Source organism: Canis aureus, chromosome 28 (assembly GCF_053574225.1).
Source record: "Canis aureus isolate CA01 chromosome 28, VMU_Caureus_v.1.0, whole genome shotgun sequence".
Classification (NCBI taxonomy): domain Eukaryota; kingdom Metazoa; phylum Chordata; class Mammalia; order Carnivora; family Canidae; genus Canis; species Canis aureus.
In genome coordinates this window covers 20,148,016-20,163,325 of record NC_135638.1, presented here as the reverse complement: position 1 = coordinate 20,163,325, position 15,310 = coordinate 20,148,016, and the positions used below count along the sequence as shown (strand labels likewise).

The following is a 15,310-nucleotide window of genomic DNA, read 5'->3' as shown; positions in this document are numbered from 1 at the left end:
TGGAGGCAGTAGCCCTTCCCTCCATTGTGTGATAGCAGATCTTTTGGGGTGGATTAACCCCACCCTAGCTCTAGGGATGGGCTCTGAGGGTTAATTCCGCCTTCGGCCTGTGGCCTAGTCCAGGGATTGGTCCAATCAGAGTTCCAGCATCCGGACGTTCTTTCCACACATGATCCGGTTTCACCTTTACCCTGCTGGTTGGGAATGAGAATGCAAAGTGGCCTACGTGAAGCCGTGAAGCCGGCTGGAGATCTTAGCCAGCAAGTCGGGGAAGGCAGAGCCAGGAGTCACGGCACTTGGACTGGTTGGCCCCTGAAGTCACACTTCCCTTTTGCAGTGCCCTGTGCCAAATCCTTCTCTAATTTATGCCTTTTTTGGTTTGGATTTCTGTGGCTTAAAACAAAATCACCCAACAGAGGTGCCATGGAGAATGAAGAGCTCAGACTTTAATTTAAAGAGAAAAGTAGATTTTGTTGTTGTTGTTGTCAGTTCATGTCTTGTATTAGTAACCCATATATAATTACTTGTCTTCTGGTTTGTTGAAGCAATAGGTCAGACAACAATGTCTGTCGAAGTGGCTAGCTACAAACTCCAGCACCACGTTCATCTGAAGGGCACTCCCGACGAAGGCGACTGGTTTTGCCATTTGCATCCACCTTATAGTATTTCATGATGGCCAGTTTAACCTTCATTCTCTTACATTTATTCTTCTTGGGAGTGGGGTAAGACTTCTTCCTCTTCTTAGCACCACCACGAAGTCTCAACACAAGAGTAGATTACTTTTGAATGTTGTAGTAGACAAAGGACGCCCATCTTCCAGCAAAGATGAGTCTGCTGATTAAAGGAGGAATCCCTCCCTTATCCTGAATCTTGGCCTTTACATTCTCTATTGTATCGGAGAGTTCAGCCTCAAGAGTGGTGATCTTCCCTTTCATGAAAGGGTTTTCACGAAAATCTGAATCTTGGACGCGATTCCACCGCAGATAGTGGATCGGAAAGGAGAAAAGTAGATTTGAGCTGTGGCTCTATCACGTGTTAGCTATGGAACATGAGTAAATTATTGGAAACTCTTCAAGCCTCAGCTTCCTGATCCAAAAAGTGGAGGTAAATTAGGAAAGGATTACATTCTGCAATGTACATGTGTGCCTGGTATAGTGCCTAATATAGAATAATGAGTTGGCAATCAGTGGTAATTATTATATTTGGTCTCTGGACTTTAACACAAAAGTCATGCTTTAATTATGAATGATAGCATGTTTTTACATAAACTATTATGTCGGGCACTAGGGTGCCATCGAAACAGATCTGTCCTAGGAGTCCAAAGACCTAGCTTCTGGAAGTGAGTGGTCTTGGGTAGTACATTTAGGTTCTCTAGATCTTAATTTCCCCCATATAATGTTACGATGTGAGCCAAGAAAATCTTGAGGGACCCTTTTAGCTCAAAAAGTCTACTATTTAACTTAAGTGGCAGTTTGAGTCATGAGAGAGAGGTCTCACTTGTTGTCTTTGACCTGAATAGCAGGCCACAAGCAACAGCTGAAGAAGTCATCATACAGAGTCCAAGTCTCTCCCATTGAGGTCAGAAGAGCTAATGTGGAGACAGACATTTATGCCCACAGCTTAATTACAAGTTCATCATAGAGGCTTGCATGGAAGTGTGTAAGTCATGGCAATTATTGGAGAATGCTGTGGTTTTTGAAAAACCTGATTTTTTTTTTTTAATCAGGATATGGGGATAATAGTTTTGTCTCTATAACTCACCAGCTGTATGACTTTGGGGAAAGTATTTAATTTCTCTGTGCTCCAGAATCTCAGCTAGAAAGGAGGGGCCTTGAGAAGCTCTGTAAGGCTTCTAGCAGGTCTCACACTGATTCTGACTATAATCTTCTAATGCAAAGATAGACAAATTGTGACTTTTTTTGTATAGTCTGTGAGCTAAGGAAAAAAAATCCTAAAATTATTTTGCATCACGTGAAAAGGAAACAAATTTCAAATTTCAGTGTCCATAAATAAAGTTTTATTGGCACACAGCCATGCCCATCTGTTTGCATATTGTCTAGGGCTGCTTTCCTGCTATGAGGGCAGAGCTGAGTAGTTACAACATATAGGAACTGCACAGCCTGTAAAACCAAAAATATTTACTACCTGGGCCTTTACAGAATACGTCTGGCCAACCTCTAGTCAATACATCTGCTCGAAAATTCTGTGAACTAAAGACCATTAAACACTTTGTAAACCACATAGCATTCATCCATATGTAAGGGGTTCATATAAAATGGAATTCTGAAATTAAAATGCACAGCCAGAAAGCTCATGCCCCGCAAGCATTGTTTACGACGGGTGAAGCCATGGATAGTGCCAAGTTAAGCCCGTGCTGCTAAGAAATGCTGTGGAATTGTAAGCAAAGCTTAAAAAATGAGAAGGAGAAAATCATCTGGATGACATTAAAGAAGTCATGTAATTTGCTCCTTTTACGGTAAAATAACCTCCTCCGATCCACAGCAGGGAATTTTTTTTTTTTTTTTTTTTACAGCAGGGATCTTTATAGCAAACTGTTCTTGCTTCCTACATTCAAAACTCCCACTTAGTGCAGGGCACAAAGCCCCAAGAAGTGCCTGCCACATGACAAGCTGGACAGAAATGTGCCCCTTCGAGGCAGAGGAATGTTCTTACTCCATTTAGTTCTAAGAAGTGGGAAGTGAGCATGCTCCCTGACTGCCCAGCAGCCCTGTGTGGGTGTGAAGTCAGTCCATGGCTGCATATTAGGACTTTGACCTTGATCCTCATCATTTGCTTGAGAGAAAACATGTTCTTCGCATGCTAGACCTCCAGTGACTCTCTTATTTGTAATGAATTATGGAGCTACCATTTATGAAGAACTATTTGGTTCCAGGAACTACATTAAATACTTAATGTGTCTTATTTTTTGAAAGCTTCTGAGGCCAAGTATTACAGTTTCTTTTTGACAGTTAGGGAAATGGTAGTTTGATGACTTTAAGTAACTTGCCCAAACTAGAGAGATTCAAACCTGTTCTGTGCACTCTCAACAGTCTCCTTTTTTTTTTTTTCTACTCAGAGCTAATTATATAAGCAACAATTGGATTTCTATTAAAATTTCACAGGCTCTTTATGATAAATATCTTGACAAAAAGCACGTAGTTCGATCATTAAAACAAAACTGGAGGACATTAAACCCTGTGGTATAATTTTCTATTAACAGTTTCTCAAAGTTTTTCTTCATTGTCACAAAATCTTTTCTTGTGGTGAGGGCTTTTGAGATCTACTCTCGTAGTGCCTTTCAAATATACAACACAATATAATTAATTGTAGTCACCATGCTTTACGTGATAGCCCCATGACTTATTAACTTCCTAACTGGAAGTTTGTACCTTTGACCCCCTTCACCCATTTTGCCTTCCCTCTGCCCTCTACCTCTAGTAACCACCAATCTGCTCTTTGTTACTTTGAATTCAGTTTTTATATTTGTTTTTAGATTTCACACATATGTGACATCATACAGTATTTGCCTTTTTGTGTCTTATTTCATTTAGTATAAGACTCCCAATGTCCTTCCATGTTACAAATGGCAGGGTTTCCTCTTTTTTTATGGGCGAATAATATCCCATCGTAGATATGTGTGTGTACATATGCATACGTGTCACAATATCTTCATCCATCCATCCACTGATGGACACTCAGCTTGTTTCTATGTCTTGGCTGTTGTAATGCTGCAGTGAATGTGGGGGTGCAGATATATTTTCTATTCAGTGTTTCCATTTCCTTCAGATAAATATTGCAAAGTAGAATTAATTGCTGGCTTATACAGTAGTTCTACTTTTAAATTCTTGAGGAGCTTCCATACTGTTTTCCATAGTGGCTGAACCAATTTACATTCCCATCCACAGCACACAGGATTCTTTTCTCTGCATCCTCATTACCACTTACTATTTCTTGTCTTTTTGATAATAGCCATTCTGACAGGCGCAGGGATATCTCATTGTGGTTTCGATTTGCAATTTTAACAATTCCTTAAATCCTCAAACATTTAATCAATGAGACAGCATGTTGAACCAGGGGTTGGACAGACTACATTTGGGGTTTTCTTCTGCTTCTTTCTACTTGTGCTTACACTCTAGGAATCTCAGTTTTCTCATCTGTATAATAGGCTATAAGGTCTATGATGATGACACCACAGGGCTCTGTGCAAAAGTATTTTATAAACACTATTTCTTGGTCACTGTTGGATTCTTTTTTAATGTAGATATTGAAGTTTCTATGTTAAAATGGCAGTTAATAATATTCAAAGAAGTAAATAAAAGCATGTCTCAAAGACTTAAGTAGATGTAAATATAGTCTTTGCACATACTATTGGCTTAAAAATGTAATGTTTGGGATGCCCAGGTAGCTCAGCAGTTGAGCGTCTGCCTTCGGCTCAGGGCGTGATCCTGGGATCTGGGATGGAGTCCTACATCGGGCTCCCTGAGAGGAGCCTGCTTCTCCTGCCTATCTCTCTGCCTCTTTCTCTCTGTGTCTCTCATGAATAAATAAATAAATCTTTAAAAAAATAAAAATGTAATGTTTAAGGAAAAAACGATGCCTCTTTTTAGTAGGCTTAAAAGGAAAAAATTATTATCACAAAGAATGGCTATTTTCTAACTTTGCGTAAGATGCTATGCAAAGAGAATGGCACAGCCACAGTGACAAATCCTCTAAAAGTCTGCACTGTAGTCCGATGTAGCAAAAGTTTTAATTCCATGCTCACATACCACACTGCTCACCCCTCTGGTTATAACCACCAGGAATATTTCCCACAGGTCCCTGTTTGCAGTCTTCCAGGAATCACAGAGGATGCTGAATACAGCTTAGCAGTTGTCTGCATGTCCAGCAATTACCACTGCTGGCTACTCCACTTGCAAGCCCCTGACACATTGGAAAGACCCACCGGTTGTCTCCCCTACCTGAGAGCTGTTCCAATCAACAACACCATCTGCTGGCTGGCACCAGGAACTGCTCAATGTCCTCTCCTTCCTCAGGACGTCTTTGACCAGCCATCCTTCCCCATACCTATTTCACGTTTCACAGTTCACAATCCAGTTCATTCCATTTTAGGAGATTATTCTTTAACATGTATACACACATTCTCTTTCATTCCTAGTTTAATTTGCTAGGATTGCTGTAACGAAGCACCACAAACTGGCTTCAACGACAGAAATTTGTTGTCTCACAGTTCTGGAGGCCAAAAGTCTGAAGTCAAGTTGTCAGCAAGTGTTCCTTCTGAAGTCAGTGAGGGAAGGATTTGTCCCAGGACTCTCCACTTGGCTTGCAGATGGCCATCTTCATGTCCACATGGTGTTCTTCTTGTATGCGTGTTCAAATTTCCCTTTTTAAAGATGAGACACAGTCATGTTGGATCAGAGGCCACGCTAAAGGCCTCATCTTTTTTTTTCTTTTTCTTTTTTTTTAAGATTTTATTTATTTATTTGAGAGACAGAGAGAGAGAGAGAGAGTAAGAGTAGGGAGGGGCAAAGGGAGAGAGACAGCATGTTGAGAGTAGACTCTCCACTGAACAGAGAGCTTGACTCGAGGCTCCTTCCAGGACCTCGGGTCATGACCTGAGCTGAAGAGATAATGCTTAACCGACTGAGCCCCCCCCCCAGATACCCCTAAAGACCTCATCTTAATTAATTACATCGATGGCATTATTTCCAGATAAAGGCATTCTTAGGACCTCAACTGATGAATTTGGGGGGGCACATTTCAACCCATAACAACTTCCCTCCTCCCTCCTTCCAACTTGCTCAAATACCTCAAGGCAATCTTCTATGCCTCCTCCAACCTACCTTGTCAGCCTGTAAATTATCCTACATATAATGGGAACACATAAGATGGGCAAATCTAGGAAAAAGAAGGCCATATGCTTTGAAATGTAACCTGATTTGGATAGAGGTGGGAACAACTCCTAGAATCTCTCAAGATCTCTTTTCAGAAGACCCTTCCTCACCCTCTCTATTTAAACCAGTTTGTTTTCTCTTCCTTAAGCACATTCAAAGTATGTCTTACATAACATTTTTCTGTTTCAATCACTAATATTCAAGCTGTATTACATTCTGCTATATTTTCATTGTCGATATGTAGTATTTTAACTGTTATAAATTAAATTAGAATAAAAATCCTTATGAGATGGTAACTAACACTTGCCCTGCCAAGTCATCACTATAGTTCTTGTTCTCCAAGTATTTACAAGTAACATGTTGGGTATTGTGGGAGATGTGGGGGATATAAACATGTGAGTGATGATGTCTGCTCTAAAGAAATATCCAATCTAGGGGGGCAGACAGACAAAACTCATACTCTGTGTCTTATCATAGTGGTATTTATAGGATGATATGGCAGCAGGGAAGATGGAATGGTTAATTAAACACTAGGAATCAGAAGTTTTCAGCCCCTACCCGTCTAATAAAGGACAGCATTCTTGGTGAAGGCAAAATGATTGAATGATGAGAGAGAAAGTCTGGCACGCAGAAGAGAAGGGCATTTTAGCACATTGAGGAAACTGGAAGGTAGATGGCCGATACAAGTGGGGTAGCAGATGAAAGAGTCTTTGAGCAATCTTCCGTCCAACAACTGGCCTCCGTCTACTGCTGTGGATTAGTTTGAATTGGTTAAAGACCCAAGTATGTCAAAGTGATGGATGCCATCTTTGACCTCAGGGACAAACACATTGCCTACTGGAAGTGAATGAAGTATTTCTGAACTTGCTTTAAAAATTGCAATTCAAGTCTCTTCATCAATTTACAAGAGTCATTATAATCATCCAACCAATGAATTGTTGACACACTATTTCATCTACCCTGCAGATGACTATTAAGAGCTGCAATGTGACCAGTCATCCATAGAAACTTTTCATTTTCTCTTGGTAGTTAGTTTCACATCATTTCCATTTATACCAATTCTCACAGTTTGTTTGGGACTGAATTATTTCAGCGCTTGCCATGTGCTCACTGAACTAAGACCTGGACATGCTCATAAGCAGGCTTTAGAATTATTTCTTGAAAAGGACAGTCTCAGAATCCTAATTTTCATTAGAACCATTTGATTGTGTCATTATAAGCCAGAAGGAGCATGTTTGTTTTGTTTGTAGTCTATGACATCAAGATTTGGTCAAGATCTTGCACAGAGGGTCCTTTATTACCACTGATTGTTTCACTTTCACTTCTCATCAATTAATATAAGGTGAACATACTCATGAGCCAGGTTGTTCCAACCAAATCCTATCCCGTACTCTGGAATTACTTCCTGTCCTTCAAATAGTGGCGCAGATCCAAGAAATATCTTAAAGCTGAGAGAGTTAGAGATCATCTCATCCAACCATATAATTTTACAGTGAGGTAACTGAGGTCAGAAATCACAGGACTGATAAATTATGCAGGATCCAAACCAGAACCCAGGTCCCCAGGTACTCAGTTCTGCTATTAGTTTTTCCCATTTAAAAAAAAAAAAAAATCTGTTCCAAGGGGCACCTGGGGGGCTCAGTCGGTTAAGCATCCAGCCCTTGATTTTGGCTCAGGTTATGATCTTGGGGTCCTCGGATCGAGCCCCACATTGGGCTCCATGCTCAGCAGGAAATCTTGAGATTCTCCCTCTCCCTGTGCCCCTCCACCCCCACCTCTTTCTCTAAAATAAGTAAATCTTTAAAAAAAAAAATCCTTTTCCTATCTCTCTCTCTTCATGTAAGCCACATTAAGGATTTTGATCCTTATCTAAAAAGTTAGGAGATCAGCTAAAGGATTTGAGGCTGGAGTGAGCATGACCTGATTAGGATATATTTTTAAAATTCCCTGGTGGCAAGAAGAGCATGGACTGGAGGGAGCACTGTAACAAACATGCACTATGGAGTTTGCCACCGTCACAACTCTGAAGTGACCCCATGTGCCTCCCGAAGCCCACCCACCCTGGCCACAGCTCCGTGTCCCTGCGTGGACCCCTGACCCCAGGGCAACCAGTCAGCAGCCATGACACAATCTGCCCAAACAGAGATGTGCTGGTTTATTATTCTCTCTCCAGAGATTCTGATTGTGTCATCTGGGATAGGACACCAAGAATCTCTATGTTTTACAAAACCCTAAACGATTTCGATGATAAATATGAAAACAAAAGACTGAAGAATTATTTTTATAAGGAAGCAAGAAAAGAAGCAAGGAAGAAAGGAGGGGATGAAGGAGAATGTTAGGAGAGGTACTATCGCTGTGTAGACGCCATGGCCAGTCCTGGTGGACGGTTTGTTGACTTGCTCGACAGAGTGCCGGGTTCCCAAACTTTGTGTGTGAAAAGTGGAGGCTACATGCACCACCCAGAAGAGAAGCAGAGACACCATCTGCACAGGGAGACTCTGCTCTTCCAACAGAGGATTTACTCAATAGTAAAAACACTTTGTTCCTGTTTCAAGTTGAAATTATAGCCACAGCGATACTGAGAACTTGATGAAAGGATCGTTCAGGTCAACTTCAAAGTGGAGCTGAGTCTAGGATCTGTCATCGGAGGGCAAGCCCCACCTCACCTCCACCTCCACCTCCCTGCAGACCCGCCCGGGCCGGACGACAAACACGCCCCCTCACTTTGTGTGTGCTCCTGGGGATTGAACTGATGGAATCAAGATGGGGAGACTTCAAACACGCTGCATTTTTGTACCTTTTTTTCCCCCTTCTTCCCTTACTTGCTTATTTCCTTGTGTCTGTTTACTCTGTAGATCTCTCTCTCTTTTTTCCAAGAAGCTAGGATGAAAAGTCCTCAAAACCAGAAGCTGTCTGGCTGTATGCACATGGGGTGTGATTCTGTGACTCACAAATTCATCCCTGGTTGTCTGGTGGTGATTTGCCTTCCTTCTGGAACGCAGGCCCCAGCCTGGGGGCTGAGAACTAACTTCTCCTGAGATGAACATTGCATCATTTAGGCTTATAAGAATCCTTTTCATTGTATTTTAAGTTTTTAATTCAAGGATCCCTCAAGGACACTTATTTTTCTTCAGAAAAATACATTTATTTTAATATCTCAGATGCCAACAAGCCTAAAGTGATACCAGACAGGTCAGATGAAACTGGCATTGTAATTATCAAACCACTATTTAAATTCTGAGCTTCCGGGTCAACATTTCAGAAAGAGCATTCCCTCCCTTATGAATAAGAGTAATTAACACTTGTATTTTGTTTTTGCTGCATGCAAAGCATTTATACATTCCCTGAGATGAAATTTTCTATAGCTCTGCACCGGAAACAGGGCGTGTGTTCTAATATCTCCAGGGTACAAAGACAGGAATTGGAGACTCAAAGAGGTTAAGTGATCCACGGAAGAAGGGGGCCTCTCGGACAGGACTGAGGCACAGCCGTTCTGGCCCAAGTTGGTTCCACACCGGCCACCACTCAGTTCCATTCCCCAAAGAGAAAGAAACTCCTCTCCTGGCATTTACTTTGCTGCCCACAGGCACCAGGGTTAGGATGGTGCTGGGGAAGACGTTGGAAGCTCTCTGAAATATAATTCCGAGGGCACCTGGGTGGCTTAGTGGTTTAGTATCTGCCTTTGGCTCAGGCCATGATCCTGGGGTCCTGGGATCGAGTCCTACATCAGGTTCACCGCAGGGAGCCTGCTTTTCCTTCTGCCTATGTCTCTGTGTCTCTCATAAATAAATTAATAAGTTCTTAAAATGTGTGTGTGTGTATATATATATATTTCCAGTAAAATTGCATGCTTTATGTCTAATATTTATTAAAAATTTTAATATGTGTATCCTGTTTCAATCATGTGGATCCTAATATTTGATAACTCACTCTGGGATAAATTTTTAACCTTTTCAGTCTTAAAGACAGAGGAAATCTAAACATTTCAACTTATATGCATATTTTTACCATAGGAAATTATGATAGAGTGGTTAATAAAACTTCAAGCGTAACAAGATAATAGGATAAAATTCTACTGGAGAAATGCAGTGGAAATACAAGTTCAAGGAGGCAAAAGGACACTGCAAACTGTCCCACCACTAGAGAAGAGTTTTTCCATGTATTGCAAATGGGTGATGGTGGTTGTAACATAATTATGGTATTTGTAGTTCGGTGAATATATTTAAAAGAGTAATATAATAACATTATTTTTAAGTACCAATATTTATACTACAATGGAAATTGCATCATTTGCCTCAAATTATATCAATGATAAAACATTTTAGATGTCAGGTTTTTTTAAGCACGAGAGTTCCAAAGTTTGCAACATTTTGTGGGTGTGGGAGCATCGACAAATGTTTTGAAAACCACTGCATTAAGCACTTGTGGCCTCATCTGAGAGTGGAATGACCAGTGAAAGGTGCTTGTCTTAATGAACTATTTAGTGAGAGAGAGGAACTTTCAAAAGAATAATACAGGTCCATCACTAACATGTATGTGAGACTTCATTTTAGACTCCACTAGATCTGACTTTTTAAAAGCCCGAAGTGACCCAAAAGTTGTAGGACAGGGTATTGACAGAGTATCTTTAAAGGCAACGATTGGGGATGCCTGGGTGAGGCGGTTGAGCATCTGCTTTTGGCTCAGGTCATGATCCCAGGGTCCGGGGATCTAGTCCTGCATCAGGCTCCCCGCGGGGAGCCTGCTTCTCCCTCTGCCTGTGTCTCTGTGTCTCTCATGAATAAATAAATAAAATCTTTAAAGAAAATAAAAATAAAGGCAACAATTGTGTAAAAAAAAATTGAACTTTTGTGTTTGTAATTAACCAAGTTCTGAGGGTTCAGTAATCCACTAATACCACATTTTCCAGGGAAAAAATGGCCTTTTCCTTTCATTAATTCAGCTGGGCTATATGAAATAGCAGAGGAGAACCACAGAGGGTTGCCTGTAAATCAAGCCAGCTTAGGAGCCAGTGTATGCATTCCCAGGAAAGGGGACAGTACAGTAAGTAAGTGCTTCTCTTATATCCACAGAACCTGCCAGAAGGGATCTCAGTAGCAGAAGGCCCTTAGGGTATCCCAGGGCAAGGGGTCAGAGGTGCAGGAACAGTCCTGAAAGGTATCTCTTAATGAGTAGTTGAGATTAAAAAAACATACATTCATATAGCCCTGAGTAAGTAAATATACTTATTCCTATAATGAGATAGGGCTAGTATAAATTTTATTCCTTTTTTTTATATGAGCCCTGAGAAAATTGTTCACATAAATAAGTATATGAAGTGGAAGATATTTGGTTACAGCAAAGTCCTTCAACTCTTTGAACTCCATTAGAGAATGCGGTCATCAAAAATGGTTTTTCATGAGCAGTTTACAGCTCAAAAAGGTCATCCTTCAATTTCTTTGAAAGCAAGTGCTTGGAAAAATACCTGAGTTGCAAACATACGGTGTGACCCGACCCTTCGAACCCCTGGCTTTCTCTGCACTGACACCAACACCAAAGCAGCACGAGCTGTCAAACCGCCTCTTTGCCAGGCAGCCCGGAGTTTTGTGAGCCCCTGGACAACGCAGTGTGGTTAAGATTAGAGACGGAGGATATCTTTCTTCTGTAAAATGCAAGAGGGACAGTTAGGAACGGACATGGAAAATCAGGATCTCCCAACCTGCGGGTGCCCCTAAGCAAAGACACATCAACAAGTAAACACACAGGTCCCCCTGATCCAAGGTTTTGCTTTCTGTAACTTAAGTTACCTGCGGTCAACGGTGGTCCAGAAGCAGATGATCCTCCCTCTGCCGTGTGGTCAGAAGGTCCATAGTAGCCTAACGCTCCCTCATGCCTGTGTCATTCTCCCTTCATCTCCTCGCACGGGCATTTCATCATCACACATCATTGCAGGACGTAGGGGGAGTGCAGTACAGGAAGATATTTCAAGAAAGAGAGAGACCACCTTCACCAAACTTCCATCATAGTATATTGTTCCACTGTCCTATTTTATTATCATTCTTGTTAATTTCTTACTATGCATTAGTTATAAGTTAAACTTTATCATAAGTATGTATGTATAGGAAAAAAACGGTTTATCTATGGTTTGGTACTAACCATTGTTTCAGACACCCAACTGGGGGGTCTTGAAATGGATCCTCTGTGGATATGGGGGAGGCTACTGTACATGGATGTTGATGTTTAGGAATACGATTTTCCTAAAGCTATCTGTGAGCTGCACACTTCTGGGAAAGTTTTTGTGCATTCGGGTGTGTTTGTGAGACCATGGAAAATATATATTGGGCTCTGCCTCTGGTTCCCGGCACAGGACTCTTGAAACTCTTGTAATTTCCTGGGTGACAGGAACATCACATAATGTGTGACTCTGGGTGGGCCCTTGGATGGCTCCAGGATGGCTCCTGGCTGAGGGCTAGTCACAGGAAAGCCTGAGTCATCATTAGAAATGTGGAATGCTCAGGCCCACTCTGCTTCTCTTGAGAAGGGAGAAGGCCTGAAAATAGAGTTAATGATTGATCACATCTACATGATGAAGCCCCCACAAAATCAGCAAAAGGTAGAGTTTGGAGAGCCTCTTTGTTGGCTATCATGGAGGTTGTGGGACAGATGCACACCTGGACAGGACAGGGAAGCTCTGTGCCCCTTGCCACATACCTCATCTTACGCATCTCTTCCATCTGGATGTTCATCTGCATCCATTATCATATCCTTTTAGAATGAACTGGTAAAGGTAAGTAAACTCTTATCCTGAGTTCTGAGAGCTGCTCTAGCAAATTAATTGATCCCAAGGAGGAGGTTATAGGAGCTTTCAATCTATGGTTGGTTGGTCAGAAGCACAGGTGACAACTTCAGCTTGTGCCTGGCATCTGAGTGGTGTGTGTGTGTGTGTGTGTGTGTGTGTGTATGGGGGGCAGTCTTCCCGGATCAAGCCCTTACCCTGTGGAATCTGAGTCTATCTCTGGGTAGAATGTCAGAATTGAGTTACATCAAAGGACACCTAGCTGGCGTCCAAGAGACTTGCTTGTTGTGGGTCAAACTTTACACATTTGGTGACCAAAGTAGTAAAGGGGGCACACAGGGAAAAAACACATAGGTGAGAATCAGAGTTTTTCCATTAGTGTTCCAGCTTGGGGCCCACTGTCCTGGTCATCTTTTAGGCTCCACCCTGTCTCCCACCTCTCTGTCCTGTTTTGCCCTTCTTCTACCGCCGTACTCTGTAAACTTCCCTGGCATCTGCCTGCTGCCCAATGTCCTGTGTGGTCTCTTGGCTTCACAGTGACTTTCCAAGGGTCAGTCCCATCCTTTTTCTCTTTTCCAGCCGAGCATCTCAGAACTCAGCTTGGGTCTAGTGCAAAACAAATAAAAAACAAACAAACAAAACATAGACATTTGTTTTGAGCGTCCTTGGTTAGCTCCATATTAATAGCTCAAAATTGAATAAGAAAGTCGTCTCAAGTACCTCAGCAAGGTTCCTTTTCTATAAAGTTATCCAAAAGGAGAAGAGATAAGGTGCTCTAGAAACAGCAGCTAACTGCAATGATTATGGGAACAGGTAACACTTGTTGCTGTGGTGAGAACCTTGCATACATTAACTGGGAATATTCTTCATAATAAAGACATTTTCTGGCCGATTTGATCCTCATTTTACAAATAAAGAAACTAGGGACCTGGCAGGTTAGCATGGCTACCTGTATACAACTAACTGGTAGGGCCCCAATTAAAACCCACACGGTTGCGATTCCCAAGTCCATGGTCTTTATTTCTTTTATTTTTACTTTTTTTTAAAGATTTAATTTTTTATTCACAAGAGACACACAGAGAGAGGCAGAGATATAGGCAGAAGGAGAAGCAGGCTCCCTAAGAGGAGCCTGAGGCAGGACTTGATCCCAGGACCCCAGGATCATGACCTGTGCCAAAGGCAGATACTCAACCACTGAGCCACCCAGGCATCCCTGAGCCCACGGTCTTAACCATTATGCTTCCTGGCAGTGAAGGAACATGAAAAGTAACCATTAATACTTAGGACGGTTAAGAGGTAATGCTCTAAGAGCCCGTTGTCCTTTTATTGACCTTACCTTCCCGTGTCCTTCACCCCCTTGATCTCCCTCTTTCTGCTCTTCTCATTTTTCTTTAGGTGTACCAATGTTTGAAGTCCCTTAAAGGCACCCTTTAGGGAGTATTGCCTCATTCCTCCCAGGGTTAAAAAGCTCAGGACACGCTGGTCTGGTGGGCAGGATATTCAGGGTTTGGAACCGTTTCTAATGTCACATTCCATTTCTGGACTATCTTTTCCTCTGAAGCCCACACAGAGTAATTAATATCAAATAGTAAGACAAGTTCTTCAATAATTAACACCTGGAAAGAAGCCAGTCAACTGGCACCAAAGCCAGACTCCATGCGATGTGGTTTCATTGAGCCGGACAAAGAATGAAGCAAAGAACATTTAGTCACCGCTGGAGTATTTGGGCTTTAGTAGACTAATAAAAGCTGGACAGCAACCAAAGATAGGAGATAGGAAATTGGAAGCCACATGGAGTAACAATGTGGGCAAGGGCAGCTAACCCGAAGTGACACATGAATCGGAGATGGGACATAGCAGAAAATATTATGTGGCCTGCGGACAGTAGAAGGCTTTATATGGTTAAAACCACAGATCTAACCGAGCTTTTAAAAGTTCTATGTTGGCAGTCAAAAGGGGCATTTGGATTAGCTAAACAATTGTTCCAAAACTGGTTCTATTCCCATAGTGCAGGTTTTCCCCCCAGGCTTGATGAGATGCATAGAGAAGGAATGGAAAGTCCCACTTTCATGAATGCCATCTGCTTTATTACTGCCCAGCCTTGGTGCTTCAAAATCCCCCACTAGTTCCCCTTCCGTATTGAAGCCCTCGAGGTGCTATTATAATGTGTGCCTTAATAGTATGTTGTAAGATTCTAACAAGAGAGCCAATAGCTTCTCTTTCATTAAAATAAAAAGAAGAAGAAAAGAGAAAAGTCAGTAACCTAACTGTCCAGTTAGGGTTTCCTCTTCCACCAAGCAAGCTCCATGACCTATGCAGGACCAAGGAGGAGGGCACGCCCAGCCACCTGGTCCGGCACATCATCACCTCAGCCCATCAATGCCATAACCGCTCCACCAAGCAAGAGGGGCTGCATAGTCACATTATTGCTCTACCGTGTCAGGAAAAATGCAGTTTTACTCTGAAAGGCAATATAAAGTCCAGAGTTTACTACCAGTTTTGCTTTGGATTTTTGCTTTTCAAAGAAAGCATTTCTGCAAAATTTTCCTAGGTTTACAGAAAGAGGGTAAAAAAGAAAATCTACCTGCCATTTCAATTAAATATTAACCCCCCCGCCCCCCCAAATCATCCTCACTGGCCAGTG

At 41.9% G+C, this 15,310-nt stretch overlaps 1 pseudogene; it reads right to left on the bottom strand.

Annotated features, from left to right (window-relative positions):
- Positions 1-520: 520 nt before the first annotated feature.
- LOC144300146 (ubiquitin-ribosomal protein eS31 fusion protein pseudogene) lies at positions 521-14,115 on the bottom strand (annotated as a pseudogene).
- Positions 14,116-15,310: the final 1,195 nt, after the last annotated feature.